Here is a 15,953-nt window from a genome sequence, read left to right on the forward strand (position 1 = left end):
TGAAGTCGTTGGATTTAAGAGACAAGACTAAGCAGTCTCGTATACATGATGAAATACATGTGGAGTCACTATATTTGGAACAATAGCATTTGATTGGGACTTAATAGAAAATATAAAATGGACTCAGATTGTAAAGAAAATCCAGCTAGATGAGACTTAATAGAAAATATAAAATATATAGCTAGCCAATTACTAGTACGCTACAAGATGGCATACTATGGCATATGGTTATTTCAAAATTGTAGATCTATGTTGTTCTTTCATATATACACAACAAAACAGCTTTAAGCGTGACGAAAACTTTGGTTATGACTAAGGTTGTGAAAATGATTGAGCTGCTGGTGATGCCTATTTACCTTGTTATTCAAAAGAAAAGCTTTTTAAAGCAAAAAAAATGCATTAACAAGTCGGCTGTGCGACTATATGACGCACACCACCCACTAGGTTAAAAAATCAACACTGAACACATTGCACAATTTATATTTCAGTCTGTACTCCTTCATTTCTTTTTTGGTCTGCATATAAAATTCTATGAAGGCACATTTTACAAAGTTTGACCAACTTTGTAGTAAAAAAATATCAACATTCATATTACAAAATCGGTATCATTAGATGCATTATGACATAAATTTTCATACCATATAGTTTTCATATTCTAGATGTTGATATTTTTAATATAAATTTGGTCAAACTTTGCATTGTTTAACTTCAAACAAAGCTTATAAGCAGAGTAAAAAAAACGGAGGAAGTATCAAGGTTACCTGATTTTACGTTATGCTGTATGTCCCTATCTAAGACCTTAAGATAGCGACGTACGATATACACCCCAGCCGGCGGCTTTCAACAAAAAATTCGTTGTTGTCACCTCAAAGCTAAGAGATTGCATTCGATGGCTTAAGAAAATTCAAATATCCATTGTTTACTGACTGAAATCAAAGCTAACAGGATGCATGGTTGGTTTGTCTCACGCAGAAACTCGCCCGACCACACAATTACCTCGCGGTCCGCAAAGTCGTTGGATTCTGCATGAGGGCACTCCAAATTTTAAGTTTTATTTTCTGAAACTTGAGATTTTGTCACTCGCTTGTGTCGGGTTTCAATAGTTGAACCTAATGAAGTTTTAAAAACTCGCTAAAACTTACTCAAAACGGATCTTATCTGAAAGCCCTTGCCCCCTTGTCACGAGGAACACGAATATACGAACAAAACTTAATTTAGACTTTTGATTAAAAATATATAAAAATTAAAAATCGAAAGCCAAAAGAAAAATGTGGTCGTGCCCCCGCACTTGCGTACCACAAATCCCCTCCCTGTCTCTTGCGTCTAAACAACTCTAAAGGCACGGATAAAACGACTTCCCTTGTTTACTCCTTTTTAACTCAAAGTTAGTCCAACTAAGAGACATAGCACGATATTATACGCATGGGGCCTTTTTGGCTCTAGGAAGCATATGCTCTCGAATAAACATTAAATTCAGAATGAATAATTATAAAACTGATTTTTTAGACTTTCGTGTTAGTGTAGCAAGTGTGCTTGATAATTCTCATGCGGAATGGGATATCAATGCTTCATCACTGAAAAAAAATCAAAACTATGTGCAAATTCAAAACTATGGGATATCAACGGTCACATTTATACACACTCATCCCTATAAAGACATACATGCACATCCTATCCCTAAAGTATCTCTGAGAGATTAAACCGATAAATCTTAAAATTGACAAAGTCACCACAGGCATAACCTTCTAGTCGATCAGACCGTCGTCTCCCACTAATCAAAGACCACGGAGAAGTCTGAAACAAATTCAAAAAAAAATGTGGACATCTATGTCAAGTATAGAACTTTGAACCCGGTGGGCTGACTCCACCACAAAGAACTCTTGTATTGTTTTTGACATGTACACTAAGATTGAAAGATACGCCATGCTTGGCATTAACACAGTTACAATTGTCATTTGGATTTGGAGAAGGTACGGAGACAGGCTACCTGGTGTGGACATCTTTGTATGCACTGCAGACCCACTTTCAGAGCCACCAAGTCTCGTCATCTCCACCATCCTATCGGTCATGGCATACAATTACCCAGCGAAAAAAATTAAGTGTGTACCTTTCTGATGACGGAGGCTCAGTCCTCACTTTCTACGCTATGTGGGAAGCCTTCTTATTTGCAAAGCATTGGCTACCATTCTGCAAGAGATATAACATTGAGCCAAGGTCATCAGCTGCTTATTTCTCAGAGTCAGATGGGCATCAAGATTTGTGCACCCCAAAAGGACGTGCTCCTCGCCCCCCTCGTCCCTCTCGTGTCGCCCTCGCGGGCGATCCAGGGGGAACCCTAGCCGCCATCCTCTCGGCCCTCCTCCGCCTCCACCTCTCCATGCCGCCGTCCGCAGCGCCGCCGGGCAAAGCTTGGCCGGCTGGGCGGTGGCGGGGCATCTCTCCCCCTTGGAGCGTCTTGGCAGCACCGGACGACCAAATCGCGAAGAGGCGTCGGGCTAGCGCGGGGTCTGGCGGCACGGCGGGCGAGCATCTTGGCGGCGGCGTGTTGCGGCGCCGGCGTGTGGCGCGGCAACTGCGGCTTGGATGCGACTCCACGGCGAGGTGGTGGCTGCGTGGTCTTCAGATCAGGTGGTCGCGGGCGCCGCCATGTCCAGGCTGGATCCATCTGGATCTAGCGCTTGGATGTTGTCGGCCGGTGCAGGGTGGTGGTCTACGCCGCTGGCCTCGTCGGACCATTGGATCCGGCGCCTAGAGATCTACGATGGCTGTCCTTCTTGATCCTCCTTCCTGGTGGGTTGAGCCCCATGGCACTTGCATCTCTGCTGGTCTCGGTTCATCTCGCTGTCAGATCCGGAATAGTCGGAGGTTTGGTGGTATAGGTTGGGGACCGGAGGAAACTTTGTCCGGCTGGTCCGGCCCAGCATCGGCGGCGTCCCTCGACGCCGTTACCCTTCCTGGAGGCGAAGCCGAGGTCCCTCCTATCCACATCCAAATCCCTCCCGGACGAAAGTCCAAAATTAAGTCTGGATTGGGCGGCGGCGGCGCCCTGCGCGTCGTAACCTCCATGGAGGCGCCGTCTTGGGAGGCTCAGATGGTCGGGCGAGAGATGCTATGGGTGGTGGGCGCCGCGTGGATCCAGCAGCGGCGACGGTGTGAGCTCCGGGGGAAACCCTAGATCTGGGTCTACCGGATCGGACGATGATGGCACCTCGATGCCGTTGTCCCTCCCGGGGCATCGTTTTGGAGCACACGCTGGCTGGAGGGGACAAGAGGAGGAGCGTGTTACATTTAAAATAATACAGGCTTTATATTACAAGCCAGGGGCCTCGAGGGCTCGAATACAAGAGTTCGAATACACAAGAGTCAGTGGAAGCAACAATATCTGAGTACAGACATACGTTAAACAAGTTTGCCTTAAGAAGGCTAGGACAAACTGGGATATAGATCGAAAGAGGCGCGGGCCTCCTGCCTGGGATCCTCCTAAACTACTCCTGGTCGTCGTCAACGGCCTGCACGTAGTAGTAGGCACCTCCAGAGTAGTAGGAGTCGTCGTCGACGGTGGCGTCTGGCTCTTGGACTCCAACGTCTGGTCACAACAACCGGGTATAGAAAGGGGAAAAAGGGGGAGCAAAGCAACCGTGAGTACTCATCCAAAGTACTCGCAAGCAAGGAGCTACACTACATATGTATGCATTGGTATCAAATGGGAAAGGGGTAGCATATGTGGACCGAACTGCAGAATGCCGGAATAAGAGGGGGATAGCTAGTCCTATCGAAGACTACACTTCTGGCAGCCTCCATCTTGAAGCAGTAGAAGAGAGTAGACGGTAAGTTAACCAAGTATCATCGCAGAGCATAATCCTACCCGGCAATCCTCTCCTCGTCTCCCTATTAGAGAGCGATCACCGGGTTGTATCTGGCACATGGAAGGGTGTGTTTTTATTAAGTATCTGGTTCTAGTTGTCATAAGGTCAAGGTACAACTCCGGTCGTCCTTTTATCGAGGGACACGACTATTCGAATAGATCAACTTCCCTGTAGGGGTGCACCACATTTACCAACACGCTCGATCCTCTTTGGTCGGACACACTTTCCTGGGTCATGCCCGGCCTCGGAAGATCAACACATCGCAGCCCCATCTAGGCACAACAGAGAGGTCAGCACGCCGGTCTAAATCCTATGGCGCAGAGGTGAGCAGACCTAGCAACCTCCATTACAAAGGAAGTTGCGTTACGCGGTCCAACCCGGCGCACGCCGCTCAGTCGCTGACGTCATGAAGGCTTCGGCTGATACCACGACGTCGAGTGCCCATAACTGTTCCCGCGTAGTTGGTTGCTGCGTATAGGCCAGTGGCCAGACTCAGATCAAATACCAAGATCTCGTTAAGCGTGTTATCTTGAAGTAACCGCGAACGCCGACCAGGGCCAGGCCCACCTCTCACCTGGGTGGTCTCAATCTGCCCTGTCGCTCTGCCACAAAGATCCACACAGAGGACCATCGGGAAAGTATGTCCTTTCAGTTCCCAATTCATGAATCAACCATGGGTACTCAACGAGCCGACCCGACTTTAGTCAGAACATGTATCATGTGCAATATGTATAGTATATACCCATGATCAACACCCGACGTGATCACGACCCGATAGTATAGCATGGCAGACTGACAAGAATGTAGGGCCACTGATGATAAACTAGCATCCTATACTAAGCATTTAGGGTTGCAGGTAAGGTATCAACAGCTGTAGCAACAATGACAGGCTATGCATCAGAATAGGATTAACGGAAAGCAGTAACATGCTACACTACTCTAATGCAAGCAGTAGAGAGAGAAATAGGCGATATCTGGTGATCAAGGGGGGGCTTGCCTGGTTGCTCTGGCAAGAAAGAGGGGTCGTCAACAACGTAGTCGATCGGGGCACCAGCAGCGGCGTCAGTCTCGTAGTCTACCGGAGAGAAGAGGGGGACGAAACAATGAATACAATGCAAACAGATGCATAACGATGCATGACATGACAATGAGCGGTGCTAGGTGTGCCCTAACGCAGTAGGAGATGATACCGGCGAAGGGGGGAAATATTCGGGAAAATACCCCCGGTGTTTCGCGTTTTCGGACAGATGAATCGGAGGGGGAAAGTTGCTTGTTCGCTATTCTAGGTATATGCGACGGACGAACGAGCTGCGTATCAGGATTCGTCTCGTCGTTCTGAGCAACTTTCATGTACAAAGTTTTTCCATCCGAACTATGATTTATTTTGTATGATTTTTCAAAGTTTTAAACATTTTTCTGAAATTTCTGAATTTATTTTAATTCGAAAATAAATAGTGCAATACTTTTTATACCCAGAGGCAGCCAGCCACAGTCCATGACATGTGGGGCCCCTGGGCTGGGTTGACCCAGTCAATGATTGACTAGTCAACCAGTGAATAGTGCAAGCGGGCCCAACTGTCATACATAGAACGTGTTTAATTTGCTTTAACATGTATTTAAAAAGGAGGGCCCCACGTGTCACACAGCTAGCTAACTAATTAACTAAAGGGCCTAATCTAATCCTAAGGACATGTACAATGGTGCTATCTTAGGAGTGCCACGTAGGATAAATGATGAGGTGGAGGAGAGAGAATTTGTAAGAAAAGGCTTGTCTTCTCTTATTTAAGATAAGACAAGAGATGATCTCTTAGCACAATTTGTTTCACCATGTTTTAAGGAATTGCTAGTTATTGAAGATAAGGCTAAGATATAACTCATTGTAGACATACTTTTTTGTCATCTCTAAATTACATGCAAGACTTAAGATAAGACTGTCTTATCAACCATTGTACATGCCCTAAACCTAATACTAATCGGGCCGGGCCCAAAATAAGGGAGCCAGCGAGCCGCGGCTTCGTCCAGGCACGGCAAACGACGCAAGGGGCGGCGAGCGGCCGGGACCAACAGGTCGCGCGGGCGGCCGGGAGAGCGGGTGGCGCGGCCGATCGGAGGGGCCCTAGGCGGCGGGGAGCCAGTGGGGCAGCGCTCACGGCGACGGCCTACAGCGGCAGCAATAAGCAGGCAACAGCAGTAGCGAAAACAGGGAGCAACAAAGCGGCAGCGCGCGAGAGGCTGAGCGTCAGTGGGCACGACCAGTGCGGGCTTGGCGCGCGAGCGCACGGCCGGGGCGCGAGGAAGGGAGGCGCGCTGGGGCGTGGTGAGGGCGAGCTTACGGGGAACTCGGCCATGGCGGTGCGGCGTTGCGCGGCGGCATCTAAGGCGATGAATCAAATCGGGGAAACAGGGGAAACGGGAGAGGAGCTCACCGCGAGCCAGAAGAGGTGCTCGAGGAAGGCTGAGGTGGACCAGAGAGGCGCTGGTGACGGCGAGGTTGGGACGGCCGGACGAAGAAGAAGATGATGACGCCTTGTACGCAGCTCCCCTGATTGCTCCAATGGCCGGAACGGACGCTGTTGACCGCGACGGACCTCCAGGACGTGCCCCCCGCACGTCGGAGGGGCCGATGGACGCGTCAATCAACGGAGAGGCAGCGGTCACCGCGGATCTTCCGAGCTCGAAATCAAGCAGTAGAGGTAGGGGCGAAGGGGGTTGAGGGGGGAAAGGAAGGGGGTGCTCTAGGGTTTCGGTCGACATCTATATAGGTCGTGGAGAGGGCGCCATCCATGGCCAAGGCGCCATGGATGCACGCCACGGCCTCTCTGCCTCCTGTAGCTAGAGGCAGAAGGAGGCCTGCGTGGGCTGGGCCTGCTATGGTGCTAGATGGGCCAAATCTTCCAGTAGAGTAGGTCCTCCTCTTTTCTATTTTCCTTTAGCTAGTCTTTTCTGTTTTTCTTTATTTGTTTACTACTCTTCATTTTAATTGAGTGACTAAATGAATTTAGTCAAATGTGAAACTTCACACAAAAATCCAGGGCAATATTGTTGAGCTACACACAAGTCTGTAGAATATTTGGAAAAGGATAATTATTTTTAGAATTCGAAATGGCCGGGTTATGTGCTATTGCACCACTTATTAATTTGTTAAGGGCATTTTAATAATTCAAATGAGGTTGATTAATTCACCACAATTTCTTATTGAATATTTTCAACACAACGGACATTTTTGTTTTACCGTTTGAAGAAATAAAATTTTGTCTTGCAATTTAAATTTGAATTTGGGTTAGATTTGGAACAAAGTGATGATTAAAAAAATAATTGTGATGACTTGGCAGTCATTAGCACGAGGTTATTGTAGCATGATTATCGGGGTGTTACAAATCTCCTCCACTACAAAAAATCTCGTCCCGAGATTTAAGAGGTAGAGTAAGGGGGAAAGGTCTGGTTACGAAATTCTAACGGATCTTCTCAATCTTGGCTGCTCTTCTCGAAGAGATCGATCCAATACATTGATGTCTTCACTCCACTACTTTAGGTCATCATGATGAATTCGGCATCCTTTCTTCGGGAACTCCATCGTACTTATGAAAGAATAAAGGGTGGTTATTCTGGAAGAACGGACCTTTGCAAGGTTGACTAGCTGGTAGCTAACATCGGGGAGGGTGGCGGAAAGTAACTCTCGAACTGAAACTTAAGAAAATTTCGAGAGCAAAGTAAGAAGGTACCATAAGAAGTTTCAAGCGGATAGACAGTCGTTGTGTGCCTAATCAGAAGGTGAAAGGGCTTCAGGGCAACGAGAATAAGTATTGCGTCTGATACCAGAATAGATCACTAGGAAGGTGGCTCGCGAATTACATACGAAACCAAGCGCAAGGGATAACTTTGAAACAGGTATGTACAGGAGAGTCAGGTTTCGATCCTGTGGAACTGTGGGTTATGGGCCCACCATGTGGGTTAAAAGTAGGGAGGGCGCTATCTTCTTGCACGATCATGATAGCAAGGCATGTCAGAGAAGAGACTGTCAGTTATGTCGGCAACAACATCGGTACCAAGGGCGAGGGACGAAGAGAACCATTTTTCTGCTTGTTGAACGAGGTGGACCAATAGGCAAAGTTCTCGTCCATCGGCAGATACCCGAATTCCATCAACAAAAGCAACAGGGTCTTACTGACACCGTTGTACACTAAGGTTTTTACATAAGCAGAAGAATGTTACTGCTTAGATCATATAGATCACAAGAAAGGTTAAACAAAACAAAGGAAAGGAAAGTGTGATCATCAGATTAAACAAACCAATGGAAAGGAAATTTTGTTTAAACACAAGTAATAGGAGTATATCATTCCCAAGGTTAAGCGGGGCATGATTTATGTGCCAGGAGATCAAAGACATGACCAATTAGATAAAGGGGTAAGAAGAATTATGATATGTAGCCATACAACGGTGTTTGGATAACTGAGCAAGAAACATTTAGCATTGGGCTTCAAATGTTCTTGTTGAAAATCGGAGTACCACAGACATGCTTCAAGATAGCATTGACATGGTCATGGGGTAAAGGTTAGACTTTGGATTCACAAAGGATCCATCAGGAACAACTTATAGAATAAGTCTTACAATTTCCTCATGGAAGAATGGATAACCTTGCTGAAAAGGAATCTATAACAACGGGGCCTCGGGCCAGGTGTGCTAGGCACGACATCACCTTACTGGGTCACATAAAGACCACGTGATAACTCTTGGAAGTATGTTCCAACCATCATATCTAACCGAGATTCAGATCCGATTAGTGTCAGGATACCTCAGACTTAGGATGCTTGAGAAGAAAAGGTGCAACACAAATTGACAGGATGACATTGTAAGATCCTCGGGAAATGAATTATGGAAGTGAGTTCCGAAACAAGAGTTCATCATTAACCAAGGAGAAGGTGAGGAGGTGGTTGATGGACTCGGCGACATTTCAATGAGATTAACAAAAGATGGATTTCCACAATTATTTGAACAAGGAGGTAACACTTGTCAGACCAAATGATATAATGATGTATGCTTGAGGAAAACATACACAATTAAACATTGATTGAAAGGTGCACCCGAAATATGGGCTTAGGTAGCATGATCAATGTTAGAATGGTGATTCGATAACCAATGGTCTAAGATTGAAATATCGACCATTAACTTGAAAGCAATAGGGTTGCTAGAAGTTTTGAAGTCGCACCTGATAGTTCAATTGTCGGTTTTTCGGTTAGAAACAACACGGGAACTGTCGGTGTCAAAACCGGCGGATCTCGGGTAGGGGGTCCCGAACTGTGCATCTAAGGCGGATGGTAACAGGAGGCAGGGGACACGATGTTTTACCCAGGTTCGGGCCCTCTTGATGGAGGTAAAACCCTACGTCCTGCTTGATTTATTCTTGATGATATGGGTATTACAAGAGTTGATCTACCACGAGACCGGAGAGGCTAAACCCTAGAAGCTAGCCTATGGTATGATTGTATGTTATCCTATGGACTAAAACCCTCCGGTTTATATAGACACTGGAGAGGGTTAGGGTTACACAAGGTCGGTTACAAAGGAGGAGATATACATATCTGTATTAACTAGCTTGCCTTCCACGCCAAGTGGAGTCCTATCCGGACACGAGACGAAGTCTTCAATCTTGTATCTTCATAGTCCAACAGTCCGGCCAAAGGATATAGTCCGGCTGTCCGGAGACCCCCTAATCCAGGACTCCCTCAGTAGCCCCTGAACCAGGCTTCAATGATGATGAGTCCGGTGCGCAGTGTTGTCTTCGGCATTGCAAGGCGGGTTCCTCCTCTGAATACACCACGGAAAAATTTGAATACAAGGATAGTGTCCGACCCTGCAAAATAAGTTCCACATACCACCGTAGAGAGAATAATATTTCCACAAATCTAATCTGCTGACACGTTTTGGCAACATGACATTATGCCATGGCCCGGTGATCATTCGAACCGTTTTCCAGCCCCGCACATAACGCGAGGCAGTTTCTTGACACGTCTTGTCAAAGCAGAGATCGTGTCCCCCTTATTATGGAATTCTCATCAATATGGGCATGGGTAACCCAACCGCGCCATCAATTATGGTGCTTGGGGGATAAGCGAGTTTTACCAGGCTAGTGGGGGCGCATAGTTTCGGCCGCCCTTATAAGGGGATAAGGCTTAACCTTTATCTACCCACGCCTTCTTCCTCCTTGCTCATCCATTCTTGCGCACTGGAGCTCCAACGCCCAAGTCCACATCCTTCCCCTCAACCTTCTCCAAACATGTCCGGAGCGGGAGGTAAATGGATGGCTTCCGCCGTTACGGAGGGACACATCAAGAAGCTGCACGGAGCCGGATACTTAGCCGCGAATATCGCGCATCGGCTGCCCATTGCGGGGCAGATCGTTCCTACCCTGAAACCTCACGAGAGGGTAGTTTTCCTCCACCACTTCCTCCGCGGACTGGGGTTTCCCCTCCATCCATTCGTCCGCGGTCTCATGTTCTACTACGGGCCGGACTTCCATGATCTGGCCGCGAAGTTCATCCTCAACATTTCGGCGTTCATCGTCGTGTGTGAGGCTTTCCTCCGCATCCGGCCCCACTTCGGCCTGTGGTTAAAGACCTTCAATATCAAGCCGAAGGGGGTGGGAGGCCAACAAGCGGAATGCGGCGGAGCCATGGTGGGCAAGATGCCCAATGTTACATGGCTTGAAGGCTCCTTTGTGGAGACCATAAAGGGGTGGCAATCGGCGTGGTTCTACATCACCGAGCCACACAACACCAACTGGGTGGTGGCCCCTGAGTTTCGATCCGGAATCCCCACGCGGCTCACCTCCTGGAAAGAGAAGGGCCTATCCTGGGTTCATCGGTGGAGCTGGACGGACTCCAAAAATGTATCCGGAATATGGTAAGCAAGAAGCTCAAGCTTGTCAACATAGTCCAAGTCATGCTCTTCCGCTGGATCCTCCCGTGTCAACAATGGGATTTCAACTTGTGGGAGTTCGACCCGGCCCAGCACCAGACTTTGAGCGAGCTCTTCGACACGACGCACAAGGACGTCTGGAGGATGCTGTTCAAGGGTGCCGAGGTCCCTCCCCCTCTCACCGAGGACCGCGGGCTAAGCGCGAAGCGCCCTGCGAATCCGGTAAGTTTTGTACATCTGGTAGGATTTTTTTAATTCCCATAGCTTAACCACGCGTGGGGTCTGAGCTCCCATGCCTTTGACAGGACTGGGTGGGGGCATCAGAGAAGATCGACTGTCCGACCCCTCTGCCCGAAGACACCGCGGACGCTCTCCTGACAGAGATGCTGACTCCGGCTCCATACAAGGTGCCGGAGAAGACCAAGTAGAAGGCCAAGGGAACCCGAAATAGTTCCTGGCACCAGGTGATATCGGGCTCATCGTCGAATGACTCCACGACGCACTCCTCCCCCGAAGACGAGGAGGAAGATGAAGATGCTCCCCCTTCAGCCGGGGGAGATAAGAAAAGAGGCCTCCCCAACCGGGGGGCCGAAAGGTCCAAGAAGGGAAGGACTCTCCTTCCAGACTACTCCACCACCGCCGCCGAAGACGAGGACGAGTGGCTTCTCAGGGCCAAGCCCCTGGCGAAGTCATAAGGATTCGGATACCAGAGTAACTCATAGCATACCTTTGATGCACTGCTTCTCCTAACGTCGAATATGATTATGCAGACCGCGCCAAGCCCGTATCGATGTATCTTCGTCGGGTGGCTCCTTGGACTCGTCGGATATGGATAGCGATCCACTTCCGACCGTCACCTCCCCTTGCCCTACGGATAATGACGAGGTGCTATCTCGAGAGGCACCGGGTCGAGGGGAGACAGTTCCGAAGGCGCCTCAAGGCGACCTTCCGGACTCCGGGAGTAGAGGGGGTAAGGCTCCCGAGGGCTCCGAGTTCGGCCTTCAGCCGAATACTGCGCCGGAACCCCCAGTGGTTCCGGACTCGGGCAGGCGGCCTCCTTCCAAAAGGGGCAAGACGCCCATGCCGGTGACCTCTGTCCATCCAGAGGCACCGGACAATCTGCTAGGAGTGCTTCACAGCGCTTCCATCGACGAAGAGCACCGCACTATTAGTGCGGTGATCCAGAAGGTTCAGTCCGCCAAGAGCGGACTGACTGAAGCCTGTGCCAGCCTTCTAACAGGCTTTGAGGTAAGTATTTGAAATATAGGAAAAATATTACCTCTTAGACAGTAGCCCCTGATGCTCTGTTCGGTGTTCACAAAGAAAAGCCGAATAGAGGATCAAACAATATCGCAGGAGTCTAATATAAATATGTCTATATGCGTATGCAGGCTTCGCTGCTGGCCTTTGCCGCACTGACTGCGGAGGTCGCCGCACTGAAGCAGGACCTCGAAGGGTCCAAGAAAGAGCTCGGCCTTTCCAAGAGGCAGCTCGAGGAGAACAAAGGTAAGTAGTACCTAGTCTATGGGTATAATAAAAAGAATGCGATTGCAAAATGACATGATCATCGTAAATTTTCCAGGGGCCACGACCGAGGTGGAGACCCTGAAGCAAGCGCTATCCGAGGCCGAAAACAAAGCGGCCAAGAAGCGCACTGAGCGGGAAAGGCAGGAGGCTCGGGTGGGCGAGGTGCAGCAAGAGCTCCACGCTCTCGTGACGAAGCACAAGGCGTTGGAGCTTGACTTGAAGACGCGAGAGTCCGAGCTTGTCGCGGCCCTCGAGAGCGCAAAGAATGCCAAGGCTGAGGCCCAAAAGGCCCTCCAGGAGATTGATGCGATGAAGAAGATAGCGGTGGGTAAGGCATTCAATATGCAAAGCAAGCATGTGAAAGTAAATTACTTGTTACTTACCCTAGTCCGGCGCTCTCCAGGAGCATTCACAGATTTGCCCCGCAGCGTGCCGGATGCCGCATAGTTTTACCAGGCCGTGGAGGGAAGCTCAACGGAGAAGCTATTCTGGTCTCAGTATACTGAGACCGAACACCCGATGCCTCTGAGCGACCAGCTGAAGCAACTGGTCGAGCTGCACAAGGCGGCCGAACAGGCCATGAAGGGCTTTATAGTCCGGATGTGGCCTGGTGACGCCCTTCCCAACAGCTACTTCGGCCTGGTGAGGCGGCTTGTGGATGCCTGCCCACGGCTGGAAGTCATCAAGCGGTCCGTCTGCATGAAGGTGCGCGCCGGGCTTTCGACCGTGCGAAGGTGCACTGGGCCAAGATGGACGCCGTGAAGCTGGTGAAGGAAGGGCCACCGCAGGGCAAGGAGCATCGCCACCCTGAGATGTACTATGAGGGTGTCCTGAAGGGTGCCCGTCTTGTAGTGGATGAGTGTGCGAAAGATGTAATATTTGAGTAAACTAGCTCGTGTAATCCTGTATTATGAAAACTTGTTCATATGCGCTATGCAACACTTGTTTGAATTTAAAATATTGCCTTCTGTTCAGCTGTTTATCAAATCTGGGAGATGGCTAGTCGTCGGCTTCTGCCCCCACGCCACGAGTGCTGGGGTGTTCGGGATAAACCTGAGCACTCTTGTTCCCATTGTTGGATCCTTCGAGGGAGGTGCTCAGCACAACGAACAAGGCAATCGGACTATAATGCGTTATCACTCTCACTTAGCCATAGAATTCTATAATTTTAAATTTCAGCGAAGCCCCTTGTATTCGGAAGGCCAAATTCGGGGCGCGATACAGGCCTTAAGCTGGACAGGGCCGACTCGTCGCTCTAAGTGGCATAAGTCTATAGGGACTTGAAACCTCTCGAACAGTGACCAGTCTCTCTCCTTATCATGACAATCAGTTTTAGCTTTCTCTACTGAGGTGCTTAGCCCAGCAGAACCGGGGCACAATCGCAGTAGTTCTTACAGTGCTACCTTAGCCGATATAGCGGAACGTAAGGTACCAAAACATGGGAGCCGGGCAAACCCAACTATTGACCCAAGACATGATTTGGAGCTGGTGCATATAATGCTATAATTTCGGGGTGCCGCACTGTCGAAAGTGTTCAGACTTCTCACGCCGCATATGGGGTATGCTTAAGCCCCTGGCGTATTGGCCGTACCAGAGTGTACGGGTGCTACATGTCATGAATGAACATATATATATGTAAAGGAAGAATGCAATAATAGTCTTAATGCTATGCATTGTTTTATTCAAAAAGGTGCGTTAGGGCAGAATGATACAAGTAGTGCGATAAGCTAAAAAGTAGGACTATTTGACATGTCCCTTCCAAGGGCGAGCTGAGGAATAGTATTAAAACAAGTATTTCACTTGGTATCGTAATCCACCTGGGAGTTCCGTGGTGTGACATAGCTCTCTGCCTCCTTGGTTGCTGCATCATGTGTTCGGCAATCATGCTGTCGGACAGGGTTTCCAGGGGTTGAAGTCCTGAAAGAGAAACATAACAAAGCGGGAAGCCCCTAGTGCGGTTTAAGCCGCGTCTTGGGGCGTGCCGTAGTCGTGCCCCCCTCCCCACCTGTGCCCATGGTATTTTTAAAGCGTAATTATGTACGCGTGGCACGGATTTCACCGTTTGGCTGGGACCGGGGTGAGGGCCACATTGATATGCGTGAAGGAAATATGCCCTAGAGGCAATAATAAAGTTATTATTTATTTCCTTATATATCATGATAAAAGTTTATTATTCATGCTAGAATTGTATTAACCGGAAACATAATACATGTGTGAATACATAGACAAACAGAGTGTCACTAGTATGCCTCTACCAGACTAGCTTGTTAATCAAAGATGGTTATGTTTCCTAACCATGGACAAAGAGTTGTCATTTGATTAACAGGATCACATCATTAGATGAATGATCTGATTGACATGACCCATTCCATTAGCTTAGCACCCGATCGTTTAGTATGTTGCTATTGCTTTCTTCATGACTTATACATGTTCCTATGACTATGAGATTATGCAACTCCCGTTTGCCCGGAGGAACACTTTGTGTGCTACCAAACGTCACAACGTAACTGGGTGATTATAAAGGAGCTCTACAGGTGTCTCCAAAGGTACATGTTGGGTTGGCGTATTTCGAGATTAGGATTTGTCACTCCGATTGTCGGAGAGGTATCTCTGGGCCCTCTCGGTAATGCACATCACATAAGCCTTGCAAGCATTGCGACTAATGAGTTAGTTGCGGGATGATGGATTACGGAACGAGTAAAGAGACTTGCCGGTAACGAGATTGAACTAGGTATTGGATACCGACGATCGAATCTCGGGCAAGTAACATACCGATGACAAAGGGAACAACGTATGTTGTTATGTGGTCTGACCGATAAAAGATCTTCATAGAATATGTAGGAGCCAATATGAGCATCTAGGTTCCGCTATTGGTTATTGACCGGAGACGTGTCTCGGTCATGTCTACATTGTTCTCGAACCCGTAGGGTCCGCACGCTTAAGGTTTCGATGACAGTTATATTATGAGTTTATGCATATTGATGTACCGAAGTTTGTTCCGAGTCCCGGATGTGATCACGGACATGACGAGGAGTCTCGAAATGGTCGAGACATAAAGATTGATATATTGGAAGCCTATATTTGGATATCGGAAGTGTTCCGGGTGAAATCGGGATTTTACCGGATTACCGGGAGGTTACCGGAACCCCCCGGGAGGTATATGGGCCTTAGTGGAAGAGAGGAGAGGTGGCCAGAGATGGGCCGCGCGCCCCTCCCCCCTTGGTCCGAATAGGACAAGGAGAGGGGGCCGGCCCCCTTCCTCCTCTCTCTCCTCTTTCCCCCCCTCTGCGAATCCTATTCCAATTAGGAAAGGGGGGAGTCCTACTCCCGAAGGGAGTAGGACTCCTCCTGGCGCGCCTCCTCTTGGCCGCCCCCCCTTTTGAGCCTTTATATACGGAGGCAGGGAGCACCCCTAGAGACACAAGTTGATCCACGTGATCATATTCTTAGCCGTGTGCGGTGCCCCCTTCCACCATAGTCCTCGATAATATTGTAGCGGTGCTTAGGCGAAGTCCTGCGACGGTAGTACATCAAGATCGTCACCACGCCGTCGTGCTGACGGAACTCTTCCCTGACACTTTGCTGGATCGGAGTCCGGGGATCGTCATCGAGCTGAACGTGTGCTAGAACTCGGAGGTGTCGTAG

General features: G+C 48.8%; 1 pseudogene; it reads left to right on the forward strand.

Annotated features, from left to right (window-relative positions):
- The first annotated feature begins 2,067 nt into the window (after positions 1–2,067).
- Positions 2,068–15,953, forward strand: part of LOC125516228 — a 42,838-nt pseudogene continuing 28,952 nt past the window's right edge.

The sequence above is a fragment of the Triticum urartu genome, chromosome 6 (genome assembly GCF_003073215.2).
Source record: "Triticum urartu cultivar G1812 chromosome 6, Tu2.1, whole genome shotgun sequence".
Lineage (NCBI taxonomy): Eukaryota > Viridiplantae > Streptophyta > Magnoliopsida > Poales > Poaceae > Triticum > Triticum urartu.